This window comes from Pogona vitticeps, chromosome 5, assembly GCF_051106095.1.
Source record: "Pogona vitticeps strain Pit_001003342236 chromosome 5, PviZW2.1, whole genome shotgun sequence".
Taxonomy (NCBI): Eukaryota; Metazoa; Chordata; class Lepidosauria; order Squamata; family Agamidae; genus Pogona; species Pogona vitticeps.
In genome coordinates, this window is record NC_135787.1 from 70384772 (window position 1) to 70401717 (window position 16946).

Below are 16946 nucleotides of genomic sequence, written 5' to 3' on the forward strand. Positions count from 1 at the left end.
TGAACCCCATGCCATTATGTTTTGAAATGTACTGTTGTTTTTGTCACTGAAATGTTTATTAAGTTTTTTCAATATATTGCCGGTTGCTTACTTTGCATAGATTGAACCACCTTGAACACAATTTCCTTTGTGATAAGGCAATGTATAAATCAAAGTGTAATCTAATCAGCACTTTATGTTCCTGTCCTAGTGCTGAGAAAAAAACCATAGGGACTCCTATGTGGTACATTGAAAGTTACTTAAGTGAGGGCAGAACAAGAAAGTACACTTAGTGCACCATAAAAAGCAGTGTTTCATTAGAAGAAAAGAGTAGAGTGTAAACTTCTGCTATTGGTAGGCAAAGAGAGGATTCCCTCCCCCCAAGTTTTATTGCTCATTCACCAAATTTTGAAGGATTTGCTGTTTCTGGAGGAAAAGTATTGAGACATAGGATATATGCATCTTGTGTAATGTGGTCCTGAGTAATCACCCATGATAAGCCGTTTATTATAATGGCCAGCGCAAAGAAACAGAGGAGAACAACAAAAGAGGAAAAACAAGAGAACTCTTTCAGAAGATGAAAGAAATCAAAAGGAAATTTAAGCCTCGCTTAGGAATGCTGAAAGACCAACAGAGAAGAACTCTACTTGACCATGAAAAAGAGAAGGTGGAAAGAGTATGCTGAAGAGATCAAAAGATGACAGGTTACTTTGAAGAGGAATTCTATGATGAACATGAAACTCTAGAAAATGCAGTGAAAGCTGTTCTGAAAGATGAACAAATGGGTCCTACAGAGCAAATCGAGCAAACCTGGAGGCAAAAGTGATGAAACTGAGGCACTTTGGGCACATCAGGAGAAGACAAGATTCTCTGAAAAAGACAATAAAGCTCCCATGCTGGGAATGATGGAATTTGTAGTCAGACACCTGGTTGGGGAAGGGTGGTTTACATGTTCAAAAGAATATCAGAGAAAGCTGATGCCTTCTCTTTTGGATGAGGTTTTTAGTATCTCGTGGACCTAATTTCTAGGGGCCCAGACTGAGACTTGCAGCTTCAGCAGCCACCAAAGGTGTAGACTAGGAAGGAAGACACAAGGATTTTGTTTTCTCCACATGTTTAAGCAAACTGACTGGTGCACATTTCACAAGAATATGCAGGTTGGAATGAAGTTATCCTATGTTCTTTGCGTTTCTCAGAATTGTGTGACATCGTTCTTTGCTCAAAAATACATACAAAATGTGCACAAAAGAATATAAGCGTAAGCATTTTACATGCAAATGTCTAAAATGTGCACATCTAAGGCAAAAATGTGTGGAAAAATGGCTGGGGGTTTATGTAGAAAATACATTCAAGGATATAGTCAAATTTTATTTACTTACTTGCTTACCTACATGTGTGAAAAAATAAATGAAAGGCAAATCGCTGCAAACTAGATGGAATAGACTTATGAATGAACACATGTGAAACTGACACAGAGTTGAAAGAGGTTGGTTCCAGGCAACATTGCATGGACATGGTTGCAAAGGAGAGGTGGCAGGGGAGGCATTACAAATTTCAATACAAAAATCATATCCTGAACAACCTTTGCCACTGAATATGAATTGTTACGTTGCTTTACCTCAAGGTCAGTTTTACTTATGCATAGAGCTCTGGTTCTGAACTACTAAGAATATTATCTCACCAAACTACAACTCCCAGGATGCCCCAAGATGGAACCATGAATTTTAACCACTGATATAACACCCAGTGTGATATGTGTCATGTGTCCCAGTCAGAAAAGGTAGCAAACTCCAGAGATACATCAAGGTAATGAGATCATGGCCTGTAGCCGCAAGCATACACCATCACGTGATGTACTGGATTGTCTTAATTTTGCCCCCCACCCTGGACACTTTAAAAATATATGCTTTCTCACATGGAGACCAGGCAACCACAGACTGGACAGAGCAACATGTCTGAATGTATCATGTGCAGGAAGAAAGGCAAGAGGAACGAAAGGCATCACTAAGCTGAGAGCAAATACCGTATTTTAAGGAGGAGGAGGGGGAGAAAAATTAAGAGTTTCCCCTATCTTTTCCAAATAAGGATTACATTTACCAGAGACTATGGATCTACACAGCCATAAAATCCTTTTAGCAAGTCTCAAGCAGCTTGATCCTTAAAATTAGGGACCATGGCTTGGATGAATGGTGATGTTTCAAGGACTTATGTAAGCAGAGTGCTTTGAAGATACAGCTGCACTGAATTTTCTCTGTCCTGAATCCATTTTCACAGCAGTAAACCCTCTTCCTTGTTCCCCCTTCTCTTTGCCTCTGCTGAATTGTATAAAAATAAACAATTTTCCATGTGTTCAGTGGAATGATTTAGTTGAAATTAATGGTCTGTGCCATGGAAAATTCAGGCCCTGTGTATAATTGCAAGTGTAAAGCGTGTTAAAAGTGATTAAAAGCAAAACAAAGCGTGCTGCTTATATACCGCCCCATAGTACTTCAAGCACTCTCTGGGCTGTTTACAAGTTAGTTATGCAGGCTACACATTGCCCCCCCCCCCCAGTGAGCTGGGTACTCATTTTACCGACCTCGGAAGGATAGAAGGCTGAGTCAACCTTGAGCCAGCTACCTGGGATTTGAACCCCAGGTCGTGAGCACAGTTTTGGCTGCAGTACAGCGGCTTTACCACTGCGCCACAAGGCTCTTAACACCACCTTTATTTCAACCAGTGTGCTCCTGTACTTCTAACAGTCTTGTGCCAGGGAGAAATACATCCATGGAGGGACTGCAATGGGCAATACGATCAATCTTATATTTCTGGCTTTCAAATACTTCTGAATATGTGGTATAAAAAATATGGCATATTTCGTCTTTTCATTGTCTGAGCTTATCTGATGGCCCGTATTACAGTTTTATTCATGTACAGGGAAAGAAGACCACCTATAGTTCTTGAGTGAAAGAATTTATGTGTATAGTGATTTTTTTTTCTCTCCCTCCCATTTCCAACACTTTGACAGAACCAGCAAGGCTGTCAAAAGGTCTTATTCACAAACACTAAAGGCACAGGAACCAACCGCACTGAAATCTTTTTGCCCTTTTTAATAAAAATCTTCAAGTCCATGAATGTTTTGTGAGTCATTTGGTGACCGTGCTTGAAGTCTGATGAGTCTGAAAGCATTACATGCCCAACCACATAAAAGGCTGCCCAGTCGCCTTGATCATGTAATTTATCAGGAAGAAGGCCGGCAGGTAAAGGAACAAATAGCATGCATGGCTGAGCACCATGATGCTGAGCATATCTGAATATGTTCATAATGTCTTCCCTTGTGTTGAGCATGCCATCAGCACATGAACAGGTAGAATGTGTTGCTTTGTTTACCAATCCCTCGAAGACAGCCATGGTTTTCAGCCAGAAACGTCAACCAGAACATATGGAGAGCTTATTCAGGGGAGCGCTTAGAGAGTTAGCTTGGGGCCTGGGAGGTCCTGGCTTAGATCTCCAGTGAGGGCCTTGCTAGCCAAAGAGCAATGTGTCCATCAGAGGGAAACACTGTTTATTCTAGCTGCTGCTTGCTTCAGTCCATGAGCCTGTCCACCCTGAACATTTGTTCAGCTTCCATTGGGCATGTGTCATTTGATGACATTTCCATAGGGCGTGTTTCTGCTGGTTAGTCTCCAGTCCTCCATACCTTAGCGCTGCCTCTGTTTGGTTTTCTTGGGTATGAACTGTTTTTGCCTTCAATTAACCAGTGCCAGACTGGCACAGTGGGTTTGGGACTGGTGGTTGGGCTGAACAAGAGGGGGAGGGAGAAAAGTAGAATGGGATGATGACAGAGAAGATAGGCAAAAAGGGAGCGTGATCAGTGTTGGGAATGAAACCATATGTGTGTTGGCAAGCCAAGCAGTGCCAGGATGAACCAGTGTATTCCAATACACCTATCAACAAATTTTCAGATGTCAGATTTTCTAACCTGCAGTGGGACTTCCTAAAAGCCTTTTGAATATGGGTATAAAGATTCTTTTTCTCTATGGCTTCAACCACATCTGGTCTCATGATAGGCTTTTCTCTTGCATTTGGTGTCTTTGTACTGGAGTTCTTTGATTATTACACAGCAGTCTATGCGTATGACTCCACCATTGTGGAAACAGATTTGAAAGCTTTGATGGACATAAACATTTTATTTCTGTGCACCTAGCCTTTGGCAAATGGTGATGTCACAAGGACAAGTGGACAATGGAGGCTTTAAGACTTGGATTTCCTTCATCTCCTTAAGCAGTGTGAGAACCTATTTAGATGTTTATACATCTAAATCACAGTCCATGTCAGGAGGGGAAAAAATTAATAGACTCTATATGAAGTAATTAAGAGGCCAGTAAATCTTAAAAATCTGATGGAACTGCAAGTGAGGGAGCAAGAGAACTAGAAAGCCAGTAGCTGGCAGACATAGTCATTGCAGCATCATATTCAGACCAGGAAGGAACAAGGTTCAGATATTTAATCAACTGTCTCTGGCATCTCTGGACCAGTCAGTTTCTTGAAGTCTACCCAACTTAATAGGGCTGTTGGGAAATGCAGTGGGAGAATGAATGAACTGTGTGCATCACTCGGAGCTGCATAGAAGAATATGGATAACAGTGGGTCAGATTAGCAGTGGAACAGGATTAACAATGCACCTTAATCAGAGCAGAGTTTGGCAAAGTTATTTTTTTAGAACACAGCTCACAGGCTCTCAGCAGGGCTCATAGGAGGTGGGGATCCAGGAGCTGTAGTTTTGGTTCTTGTTGTTTTTTAAAAGTCATTTCCCCAAGCAATGATTCGGATAAAGAACTTATTCCAGGCCAGCCAGACCACAGCTATTTGTTTCTAAATGACAGTTTCTTTTTCACAGTGTCATAGTTAAATTACAAGCAAATCTATGTGTATATGCATTTGCTCAAACTATTTTAAGGTGTTTATTTTGCAACTAGAAAGTATATAAAACAGAGATGTAACTGTGTTTGGAAATGCTAACCAACTCAGGACTATTTGCATATCTCTGTGGCGACCACAGGGTGGAGCAAAGAAACCAAGGTGCTTGCAGGGTGGTTAGGCAATCCCACATATAACTTGTGTTAAATCCAGCGTTGTTGGTTTAAAATGTTTAAGAAGACATGATGCAACTAAAAGCAAGGAACGGGAAATCTGAACTATCAGTTCCTTACCAGGGGATGATGTGTTTATGCCAAAGGAGAAGGAGATTGACAACGGTATTTCCCTGGGAAGACAAAGCCAGGCAATATACTATATAGTAGAGGTCCTGTAACACAGTTTTCACCTACTTTTTCATCTTTTTAAAAACTAACTTAGTTACACTACTAGGACTGGGAGTATGTATGTGTCCTGTTCCACACTGGGTGAGATGAGTGAAGCTGCTGGCCAATGAAGTCCAAGACCAAGGAAAAGATGAAGCAAAGAGAAGGAGGAACTGTAAAGCTCACCACAACAGACACCCAGGCAAGGCAGTCTAAGGACATGTATTAAAAAGCAGTCTAAATAGACAAACAAGATCCAGACAATCTCGAGCTAGAGATTCAGGTGCATAGGAACAAGGCAGAGGCTATTAACATGTTATTTTCAGCAGCCTGCAGAGCCCACTGAAGGCTGTTTTCTAGCCATACTGCTGGAGCCTGACCTAGCACACAGTTACAGGTGGCAAGGGGAAGACCCTGCCACAGTGAATCTCCCTGGAAAAAAAAGCCATCTTGTGAGAAGAGTACTTATTCATTAGGAGACCTCCCCAGGAACCAAGTACTCTGCCTTGGAGTTTCCAACCCAACTTGTGCCTTTAGCCTTCTTCGGTCCTGAGGGCTGAGAGGGTGCCCCACCTCCACCTCAGACTCAGCTCCTGAACCCCCATTGTCCACAGGTTCAGGCTCCAGGTTCCCTGAGGGACCAGGATCTCTAGGGTCAAGCAGGTCTTCCACCCCATCCAGCTTTGGAGTGTCCAGTTCCTTAGACTCAGCCTTGTCAGAAGACTTCTCTACTGAAGTCATGAAAGTGTGTGTGCATGTATGCACGCACACTCATGGGCACGTGCATACATATCTCTGTCTGCATTCTTCTGATTAGCTCAAAACTTCACTTCAGGACACTAGATTCTGTCCCTGTTCCTCTCACAGATTCTCTTACTGGTGTGGCTAAAGTCCATTACAGCGGTCTCTTCTTTTTCTTGTATTCTCTGGACTGCAGGTGGGCAAATAAATCTGGCAGAAATAATTCTGATGGCATTGTATAATGCTGCCTATCCCAAGCCATGGCTGTTTGAGTTCCCCCACTGACATGAATGAGGTTCTTCATGAAGAGGTGTAAATGCAGAAATACTGTCATAGACAAGAGTTGGGTTGGAGTGTCTCCACAAGGGCACAGGAAGGGTTGGGCACCAACCGTGTGCTCTTATTTGGTCACAGGCCAGGTTTATGGCCAATGAACATCCCAACTAACAATTTTTCAGAAAACAAGAAGCCAGGCACCTCTGCTGATGGTGAAAGTTAGTAAAGTTCTTGGTTGTGAAAGTTAGTAAAACTCCGAAGACACTGATGTCACTCAATAAATGTGCTCGCTGCAATCCGAGGACCATGTGGGAGTGCCTTTCTAAAGCTCTAGTTGTTATGATGAATAAAATAGCAATGACCACAGAAAATACTCTTAAAAGACATCCTGTTTTTAACCATTTCACCTTGAACATATCCAAGAATTGGTCATTGAAACATGATATATATTTCACCCAAGTCCTATACTTGAAATATGTTCCCCCACCCTGGCCCTGAAACTTAGAATAGCACCTTTGTTATGCACTGAGCCTTGACACTGTAAATATGAACACATTATAAATATTTGGATAGCAATGTCCAAACAACTGTTCAAGTTGTAGATTGAATCCATGTGCAAAAAGTTAACATTCAAAATAGTCAAACAAGGTCAAGGGAAACCCAAATTAGGGATTCAGATAAGGGGTGCAGAACCTTTTGTCTCCGAAGGGTTTCTGGCCCAGAGAAAAGCATATGTTAGGAGCTGCAGGCATATACAGTGGGGTCTTGACTTGAGAACTTAATCCGTATTGGAAGGCGGTTCTCAAGTCAAAAAGTCTGTAAGTCAAGTCTCCATTGACCTACAGTGCATTGAAAACCGATTAATCCCGTAACAGGCCGTTTTTGTTCCACTTTGGTTTTTTTCTGGTCTGTAAGTCAAATCTCAGTCTGCAAGTCAAACCTAAATTTTGCGGCCAGAGAAGTCTGTAACTCAAAAAGTCTGTAAGTCAAGCCGTCTGTAAGTCAAGGGTCCACTGTAGTGGGGTAGGGCCAGAGTTACAAGGCGGCACCTTTCCTTTCTCACTTTGCACAAGTTGGAAAAGTTACATTTTGGGTTATCTTTGGTTTCATTAACATGGATACAAATACAGATTTCTGCAAAATCCCTCAGCCAGAATGGCCAGGGAGCTATAGTCTGAAAAAAGTAACTTCTTCAAGCTCTATTCTTCCTGCCACTGCCTTCTTTCTTCCTCACTTTTTATTATCTCCTTAGTTTTCTCTCTCTCTCTCTCTCTCTCTCTCTCTCGTTCCTTCTCCCCTCACCAAACATACCGGGGGTGCTGTTAAGTCACATGAAATTTGACTGTTGTTTTTAGGCTACAGGTCACACCAACTGTAGATATATAAAAGTTGAGCACGTAAGCAACACCATGCAGAGGGGCCTAGAGAAAGCCCAACCAGTCATTTTCCCCGTGTCCTCTTGACAGGATCTCTACATTTAAAGTGCATTGGCACTCACCATGCCAGGTTATTGTGAAGAACAGGAGGGTTGTGCGTGGCTTCCTTGTGCTCATCCAGTGCTTCTCTTTTGGCCCCAAACTTGCTCTGTGCACATGAGCATTGAGGGCAGCCAGCATGGGATTCGAGGTGGGGGAGACAGCTCTAGTAGCACTACAATTATTCATCTTTCTGTTTCAGCTGAAGCAAGGCCGCAACGTCGGGTTGCTGGACCAGTTTGCTTAATTTTGTAAACATTTGTGGCCTGTAAGGCTGTTGATGAGTTCCTTTACCTTGGGATTTGTTCCTGCATTTCATAGCATTTGCACTGTTGTGGGATATACAGTTGTCCTGGACAAAGCAACTAAATGACCTTTTCTCTGGAATGTTTCAATGTAGGGTAGTGGAAGGTAATCTCATCATAAACAGTACAGGCCAGTTGACACTCCTAGAACCAGAACTACAAGTCACTCAACCTTAGCTGCTACGGTCCTTTTAACTATAGCCCAACACAGCTGGATGGTGCCAGGTTGGGTGGGGCTTTGTTGGCTTATTGTAAGAAGCAAGCCATAACTAATGTCAGTCTTTGGGGTTTCAGCCTAATGCTGCAGCCTACTAGTGACGAATATTTTGACTTCCAGATGGTTTTGACCATAACTCCCTTAATGCTTTACCATTGGCTCTGCAAATTGGGGCTTCTGGGAGTAGAAACCCCAAACACCTGGAGAACTAAAGCTTTCACCCCTCACTCTAAACTGTTCTCCTTACAAAGGTCAGTTGTGTGGCAAAATCCACTTAACAGTGCTTTGAAAGTAGTAATTATCCCTCTTCTAGACAACAGCACTCATCTGTAGCATAACCTGCCTTTAATTGAAAACATAATGTTCATTCAGCTGTACTGACACTTATTGTGATGTGCCATGTAGCACGGCGATACAACTAAACACAAGTTCTGTATTGTTTAATATGTTGTTGTAATTAATAACTGCCACGCTGTTATCTTGCATTGCAGTTGAGGAACATTTTGATTATAAACAGTAAACTGAAAAATTGGTGGTGTTGCATCATACCAGCTTGCACGTTAGAATAATTGCGACTGAAGAAAAACAATTACATTCAGGAGGGCCTTTTAAAACAAAACAAAAATGTCAAAGTGTTGGAGAAATGGGAAGCAACTGTCCAGATAGTCTGGGCCATGAATTTCATGAAGCGGGAACAACAAAAGTAAACAAGGGGATAATGTTTCCTCAGTCAATTTTCATGAGATATTTTCTTTAATCTCACAGAATGCTTCAAGTAGACATGTGCCATTCTCATTGGGAGTCAAGTCTTTGTTACATTTGTCATCCTTCAGTTGTGAGAGACTATGGTGCTCCTCTCCCTATCCTTCCTATGAATGGCACAATGGGACCGATACTGACATTCCAAAAAGCTAGGAGTGAGAGGAGAGGACTGGGGAGAGAGCCAGTGAGTTCACGCAGTTGGGCCAATGGTGCCATCTGGAGCACCATACCCACAAATATCTTCACAGAGTGCTAGTGAGTTCTGGTGCCAACTAGGAATGGGTGAATGTGGGTACCTAGGCTTTAATATCATTCCACACAGAGAGATCAGAATAGCTCTTCCTCTAGCACTGCTCTACACTAGAAATACCATGAGAATTCATCTGGCACCTTGAGACCCAGTAACCCTAGTAATCAGCATAGTTTAAAACTTTGGATTGCACTAGCCTTGGTGCTACACACATAAGGGCACAATGATAGCGTTATTATGTTTATTGTTATTATTTACAGCAACTAGCTATAACAACTGGCAAATTCCCCACCTGCTATTCATATGAGCAGGATGTGGCAGTTTACTACAGACTTGGAAACCAGCTCGTTCTAGTAAAGTCCTTGGGTTGGTTCTATATAGTAAAGTGGGCAGAGATGTTTGCTTTGGCTCAGTGTTTGACTTCCTGGAAAACTCAAGTTCTTAAGCATTTTCTGTTATCCTCACTCTACCAATAGTTTTCTTACAATCTCTGTTCACTGTTTGCTTCTCCAACCTCTGTCTCTCCTCCCACACAGGTTATAGATGATTCATGCAGCCTTGCTATCTATCTAAGCAAAAGTCTACCTTTTCAAATATCTAGTCCCGATATAAGTCTTACCCTAACGAAGGCTTCATAACCCTTTCTCTGTCTTAACTAAAGTTCATAATTCTATGTATCATTTGCTATTCTAATTATCTTAAATGCTCACTCACTCTTAAATACTCTTTTCCTCTTCCCACTTGGACTGGGGAAAGCAGGAAATAGCACAGAGTCGTGTGCAGGCATTTTTCTTATCCCCCCTCCCGCTCCTCTTCCGAACTGTCACAACTGTCTTACCTCAGGCAAAAACAAAAGAAAAATAAAAAATAAAGAAGACAAAAACGTTGTAGCAGCTTAAAGACAAACTACTATATTTTAATGTGATCTCTTTTTTTAAAGTGAGCTTTTAGGGACATGTCCACTTCTTCACACACACATCCAGTGTTCCCCTGTCAATCAGCTCCTTCATTCCATTATGCAAACAACAGGTTTTAATTCAATAACTGCACTGAAACAAAAACAAGAGAGGACTGAAATTGTCACTGCAACATTCAGGAAGGAGGGAGGGAGGGACACAAGCTTCTAATGCATTCTTTTGATGGATTTTTTTATCCCTTTGCATGAACCAACAACTTGATTTCTTTGAGTAGCATACCTTGGTGCATGCACTCGTAATCTCAAGATTAGACCACTGTAATGCGCTCTACGTGGGGCTGCCTTTGAGGCTGTTGCGGAAACTCCAGGTGGTGCAGAATGCAGCGGCCAGACTACTTAGTGGAGTGAAAAATACCAACACATCTCACCCACTCTGGCCGCATTGCATTGGCTGCCCATCCGGTTCCGCATCGACTTCAAAGTGTTGATGCTTACGTACAAAGCCCTAAACGGTTTAGGGCCTCGATACCTGGCGGAACGCCTACTCCCACCAAGATCTACCCGTGTCACTCGTGCGAGCCAGGAGGTGAAGCTGAGTAGCCTAATGCCGAGGGAGGCCTGGAAGGAAAAGACAAGAAACTGGGCCTTCTTGGCGGTGGCTCCTCGCCTCTGGAACAACCTATCTCCTGAGATTTGCGTGGCTCCCTCGCTGGGTATCTTTAAAAATCAACTAAAAACATGGATGTTTCGGCAGGCCTTCCCTCCAGTCAATTCCTGATGTTTTCCTTTTCTCTTCCCCCCCCCCATTGTTTGCCCTCATCTTGTTGAAATGTGTTCTACTATGTAAAAACTGTTTTATATATACAGTATACTTATTGTGTATTTTTTATGTTGTAAGCCGCCTAGACTGGTCTTAACTGACCAGATAGGTGGGATATAAAATAAATAAATAAATAAATTAAAAATATAAAATATAATAATTAAAGAATGGCAAAACTGGCACATAATAAAATCAAGGTAACATGACCAACAAAAAGTAAAAATGCTACTGTATATTTTAAAAAACCCAAAGCAAAGTAGCAGCAAAATATAAAACCATGCTGATATCTAAAAACAGAAAGAGCAACATTTAAAATATACCTGAGAAAAGATGTTCCTTATTTGGAAAGGCCATTTCAAATACATAACGTCACTGCAGGAAAGCACTGCTTTCTTATAGTGTCATGGCTTCCTCATTTGGCAGGAGCTACCGGAAGAGGGATTCAGACTTTAAGATTTTAATCCAGACCAACCTACTTTGTTACTTGAGCCATTGTAACGTATGATCATGTGGCTCACCCTCCTGAGACAATGTTCATAATCCCTGAAGCTATCCAAGTTATTTTGGTACATGAGGCAGAATATTCAATAAGCATCTTTTGCAGTCCAACAGGAACCCAACTGTAATATGCAGCACTAACAAAGTAAATAACTAATTATCTATTATCCTTTCATTCCATCCAGACACTGCTGCTTGAGGCAACTACCTTTGCCTAGATAATGGTAAAGGTTCCCCTTGACGTTTAGTCCAGTCGTGTCCGACTCTAGGGTGTGGTGCTCATCCCCGCCAGTGTTTGTCCGTAGACAGTTTCCATGGTCATGTCACCAGTGCGACTAGACATGGAACGTTGTTGCCTTCCCACTCTGGTGGTACCTATTTATCTACTTGCATTTTGACATGCTTTCGAACTGCTAGGTTGGCAGGAGCTGGGACAAGCAACAGGAGCTTACTCTATCACATAGATTAAATTTTACGACTGCTGGTCTTCTGACCTTGCAGCACAGAGGCTTCTGCGGTTTAACCCGCAGCACCACCACATCCCCAACCTTTGCCTAATGGTAGGCAAATCTCTATCTAGGTAGGTCAATACGGGAAGAGACACTCTTTGTTTTCAAGGACTTTCACATCAAACCATATATTTCCAGTCTACACCTCTGGGAAGCCCAAGATCTTCCCTGTTTGCCATGACTTCTGCTTAAGTACGGTTGTGTCTGAAGCTGTTTTTCTGCTCTTTCCTTCCACAGGGCTGGACTGATTTCAATTTTAATCACTAATTTTTTCAGCAGTGTAGCTTCACTTTGTGCTAATGGATCAAATGGTAGCCTAGTAGCAATCTGCTTCTGGGCTTGTCCTATAGTTGCCCTCCAGGTGTTTTCAACTAAGAGCAGTACACCCCATGGCAAGCCATTAGGAAAGCCATTCTTCCGCTTTTCCATTTGGAATACAAGGTTTTCATCCTACTCCATGACAAAGCTTAGCAGTTCCAATGTAAGCTCTTCAGGTAGCTGTTGTGTATCACTAAAATGCAACAGACAGAGACAAGCTATTTATTTTGGAGCAGAATGCCACAGTCTGACGACATCTTAATGGAACTGTATGAGAAAGAAGAGATTAAACAAAGATTACCTATTGCTTGCCTTGATTCATCTGTTGACAGGATCTGACAATATTTGCATAGCCGGTATTACCAGCTACCAGTATCCAGTACTATCCTGGTGCCATGAAGCCGTACCTGAACTATGCAAATATCTGTGCATACAAAATAATCTAAAGACAGTTTTCTCAACCCTATAATTGATGCCTTTTGTGTTGATTGAACTTTTCCTCCTCTCTAGATTATTTTAAATGTATGTTGTCACATATGTATTTATTATAAAAGCAGTAGTAGTTTAAAGTGTGTGTGGGGTTTTAATATTTCTGTTAGTGCTGAAAAGTATCTTCTTTTTCAATAGTAACATTGAAAGCACAGCTGCAAAAGAGAACAAAAGTATTCTCCTATCCAGAAAGCAATGAATATGGCTTATCTGGAATAGCTCTTCATTCGCAGAGACATCAACTAAATGAAACATTAGGTAAATCTAATTGGTCATATAGCATTGTGACATCCTAACTGAAATCCTCTTCTGTATGCAAGTTGTGTTGCATAAGGCTAATAGAAAAAAATAAAGTCAGCCATGGTGATATTTTGGAAATTAAACATGTTCAGTTCCCCCCTTAAGGCCCCAAGGCTCCCAAAGAATCCATTTTGTCATGGGGAAGCCATTGAGGGCTGGGGGAAGAGTTTTCAATTTCCTATAACAGCTGTCATCAGAAAAGTCACCCTGGTGATGCCAGTTTTCAGGCAGTAAATGTCCCTTGGCCCCTGATGGCTTTGCCATGATTGAAAGATAGGGGTAGGAAGCAGAAGTGTTTATTTTAAAAAAATCACCACAGCTGATGACCTCATCGGCCTTCTGCAGCATACCTGCACAAACAAGATTTCAGCCATTCTCTCTTTCAAGCTGGGCAAAGAGCTAAATGAAGACCTAATTCAGGTAGGATTGTATCAGTGCTGAGTAGGCAAGGACAACAGTCTTTTATTAGGAGTCCTGATGGAACATTTTCTTCCTGGAGCTGCTTGTACTCAGGCCGTTGAGCATTCATGGAGCCTGCCTTCTTCCCATTGGCACTCAGTACATGAGATGTTTCTGATTCTGCATCGTCACACCTAACGCTAAGCCCAGTGGCATTTCTGTTATCACAGTTATAGCTCTAGAAATGGTGAGGTGGAGGTGGGAATGGGTTCAGATTTCAGAGCTATGATCATTGTCCCCGTGAGAGGGAGGGGAGGTGGATTCTCAGTGCCCATCAACACCGAATGTTCTCAGAAGGTGACCTGTTGTTGTATGGCAGGAGATAACTGGGACTCCAGGTTCTCTCTCTTTGCTAGATGCCACTTAAGAGCTTCACTCTAATACAAAATGAACACACTTGCACTACGTTGCAGCCTGCATATAGCTTTTAACACTTATATAGGAAGGATGTTGTATTTGCTGCTTGGTGAACTTTTCAAAGCCCAAGGGAAGAAAAGTAAAAAATGTGTTTTTCTCCGTTATAGGTTTTAGCTGCATTTGACTCAGGATGATTATACCACTGAGAACTAGCACAGCCATCTGTTTCTTCAAAGCCTTTGATGAACTTTTAGTTCATATGCAAACAGACATAATTCCCAAATGTTTGTTTGTTTGTTTACTATTCCCATTTCTATACCGTCCTATTAGTGATATAATTCTCTGGACAGTATAGAACTGGAAACAAACAAACAAACAAACAAACAAACGAATGAATGAATGAATGAATGAATGAATGAATGAATGAATGAATGAATGAATGAATGAATGACGATTGTTAAAATTTGCTTTTTCTTCAACCATATGCTTACATTCTCATTTTGTGGTCAAGCAATATTGCAGAAGCTACCTTAAAAGTAGAAAAATAATGAGCTATAATTCCCTATTAAGAGGCTAGCTTTATATTCATAACATTTTCCCTGTTACCTTATTTGTTTTTGCTGCTGCTCTGTTACATGTTATTTGGTTTAAAAATGTTTGGGGGCTTTAAAAAAGTAGAAGCCCCCAGTGGCAGTAGGAAAAAAAACCCCTCTGCACTGGGAGCAAAGAGAGCTGGACTTATTTGAATTGGCCTTTGCCCTGAGGCAGCTGTGGCCAAGCAGAAAGATGCCAGCTTCAAAGAAAGGCCCAATGAGGAGGTGTATGCGCATGCATGCCCTGTACTTCTTCATTTGAAGAAGAAGGGGTAACACGCAATCCACAACTATCTCAGCTGTAACCATAAAACAGCAACCATACTATTTCCTGACTTACACTTGAGAGAGGCCTGACTGGCGAACTCCATCTTGCCAAGAACTTTTGGACTTTTAAGTACTTCACACTGGTATAAACCTGATAAAGTGGTGTTTTTATCATGGATGATTATTTTTAGTGGTCTATAAAGTTATTGCATATTTTTGCATTTGTATTTTAGCTTCAGGACAGTTTGTCTCAAAGAAATCTCCTCCCTTAGCTACCTATCCATATCCTCTATTGGTGCATGTAGAGTCTCTTTTTCTAGTTGGAGAACTTGTACTGTTGGGCTCGCTAGAAAGAACTGAAATCAAAGGCTGAAATCTTGCTGGTATAAATTTATGATGCATAAGCCAGTTGATGATGTCATGAAGTGACAGAAATCTTAAATTTAATTAAATTAAAAAGTCCTACTGTCCCTTCAGGTCCGGAGATTACCCAGGGATCCCTTTTGCCCCTGGGAAGCCTGTGGGAGATCAGAGCGGGGCAGAAAGCCTTTAATATTAGAACATCACTACCAGCAGGCCTCCCACTGAAACAGGATCACCAGCACCAATCTGCTTTTGCGACATTAAGACTCCCCCTGCATCCTGAGGTTCTCAAAGGCTTCCCAAAGGCAAATGCAATTCCTAGGGAACCTCAGATCCTGAAACAGGGGATAGGAAAATGTTAATTAAATCCAAACTTTTCATTGCCGCATGATGATCTATTCTTTGGCTTATGCACCAAAAATTATACCAACAGGATTTGAGTCTTTGATTCCAGTTCTTTTCAGCCAGCCCAACAGGACAAGTTCTCCAATAAGAAAAAGAGAACTCGCAGGTACCAACAGAGGTTTTTCTTTTTCCTTCACATGCCCATTAGCCATTTCATTTTGTATTTGTTCTCTTCAGACAGGAATTGTACAGTCAGAAAAGTCATTACCAGCTTGACTGGGACTTCAGCAATAGTCTGACCCTACTTCTTCAATCTCATTGAAGCTACCAACATGAATTTGACCCAACTCCGGGAGGCAGTGGAAGACAGGAGGGCCTGGCATGTTCTGGTTCATGGGGTCACGAAGAGTCGGACACGACTTAATGACTAAACAACAACTTCTTCAGTCTAGAGAGGTGTGAGGGGAAGGGACATGCAAAGCATTCTAGAGTCATCAAAAGCTTCATCAGCACTTTTGAACTGATTTGGGCACAATAGGAATTGGATACAATGACCTCAGTAGCCATCTTGTAGCAACTAAATTCTGATATGCTTTTAATATTCTTATAAGGTTAGAGAAATGAAACTAGGTGTCATCAATTTTTCCTTATATAACAATAGTTTTCAACTGTGGGAATTTCATTGTTTTAATGAAAAATTCACATAAGTTCTTAGAAATGGCATAAGCTCTTGCCGATTATGGCTATAGCTTCTGGGCATTTTAATGCCCAGAAGGGCCAGGGTTAAGTACATATAATAATTTTAGCTTTGCAGGGGAGGTACAGGCTCCTTGATCTTTGGAGAGGCAAAATGTGAAATGAAATCTCTGTTCCGTGTTTTAATTCATGCATTAATAATGTTAATTTAAAAAGTGAAATGTTTTGTCTTTTCAACACTGATAGTGGTGCATTGATTTACTAATTGTAATGTTTAATTCCAACTGATTTTAAAATTTAAGTTCTGGCTTTGGAGTGCTGGATGGGCTATGGAGCATAATTAGGTCTTCCAAGAAATAGGGCTCAGAAGGAATGGCAAAAAGCCTGCCCCTATTGCCCATGAACTGGAGCAGTTGTCTTACTCTGTCTAAGGGAAGGGTCTGTCCTTCCTCTTGGTCTGTTTTTATCTGTAGCGCAATTTGCATACCAACCAGATTTTGAAAGTCATGCATTGTGAGGCACTGTATTAACTACACACAACAGATAGGGTATCTGTTTCTTCAAAATATATAGGCATGCATGAGATACACTCATATGATCCACTGCTGAACATCCAAAGATAATAAAAATTAGGCTATGTCTCCTTGGTTAATGCACTTCTTAGACGCAAAGGGAGTTTTGAGGACATGGCATGGAGCTGTGATCCTTACAATAATCATATTCTCATCA

At 41.5% G+C, this 16946-nt stretch overlaps 1 long non-coding RNA gene across 1 annotated transcript in view; it reads left to right on the plus strand.

The window, feature by feature from the left end:
* LOC144589615 (uncharacterized) overlaps positions 1-16946 on the plus strand; it is a 33445-nt gene continuing 16499 nt past the window's right edge. The window contains exon 1 of the long non-coding RNA XR_013545837.1: positions 1-16946. This exon is cut by the window's right edge and continues 13942 nt beyond it. This is a non-coding gene — a long non-coding RNA (uncharacterized LOC144589615).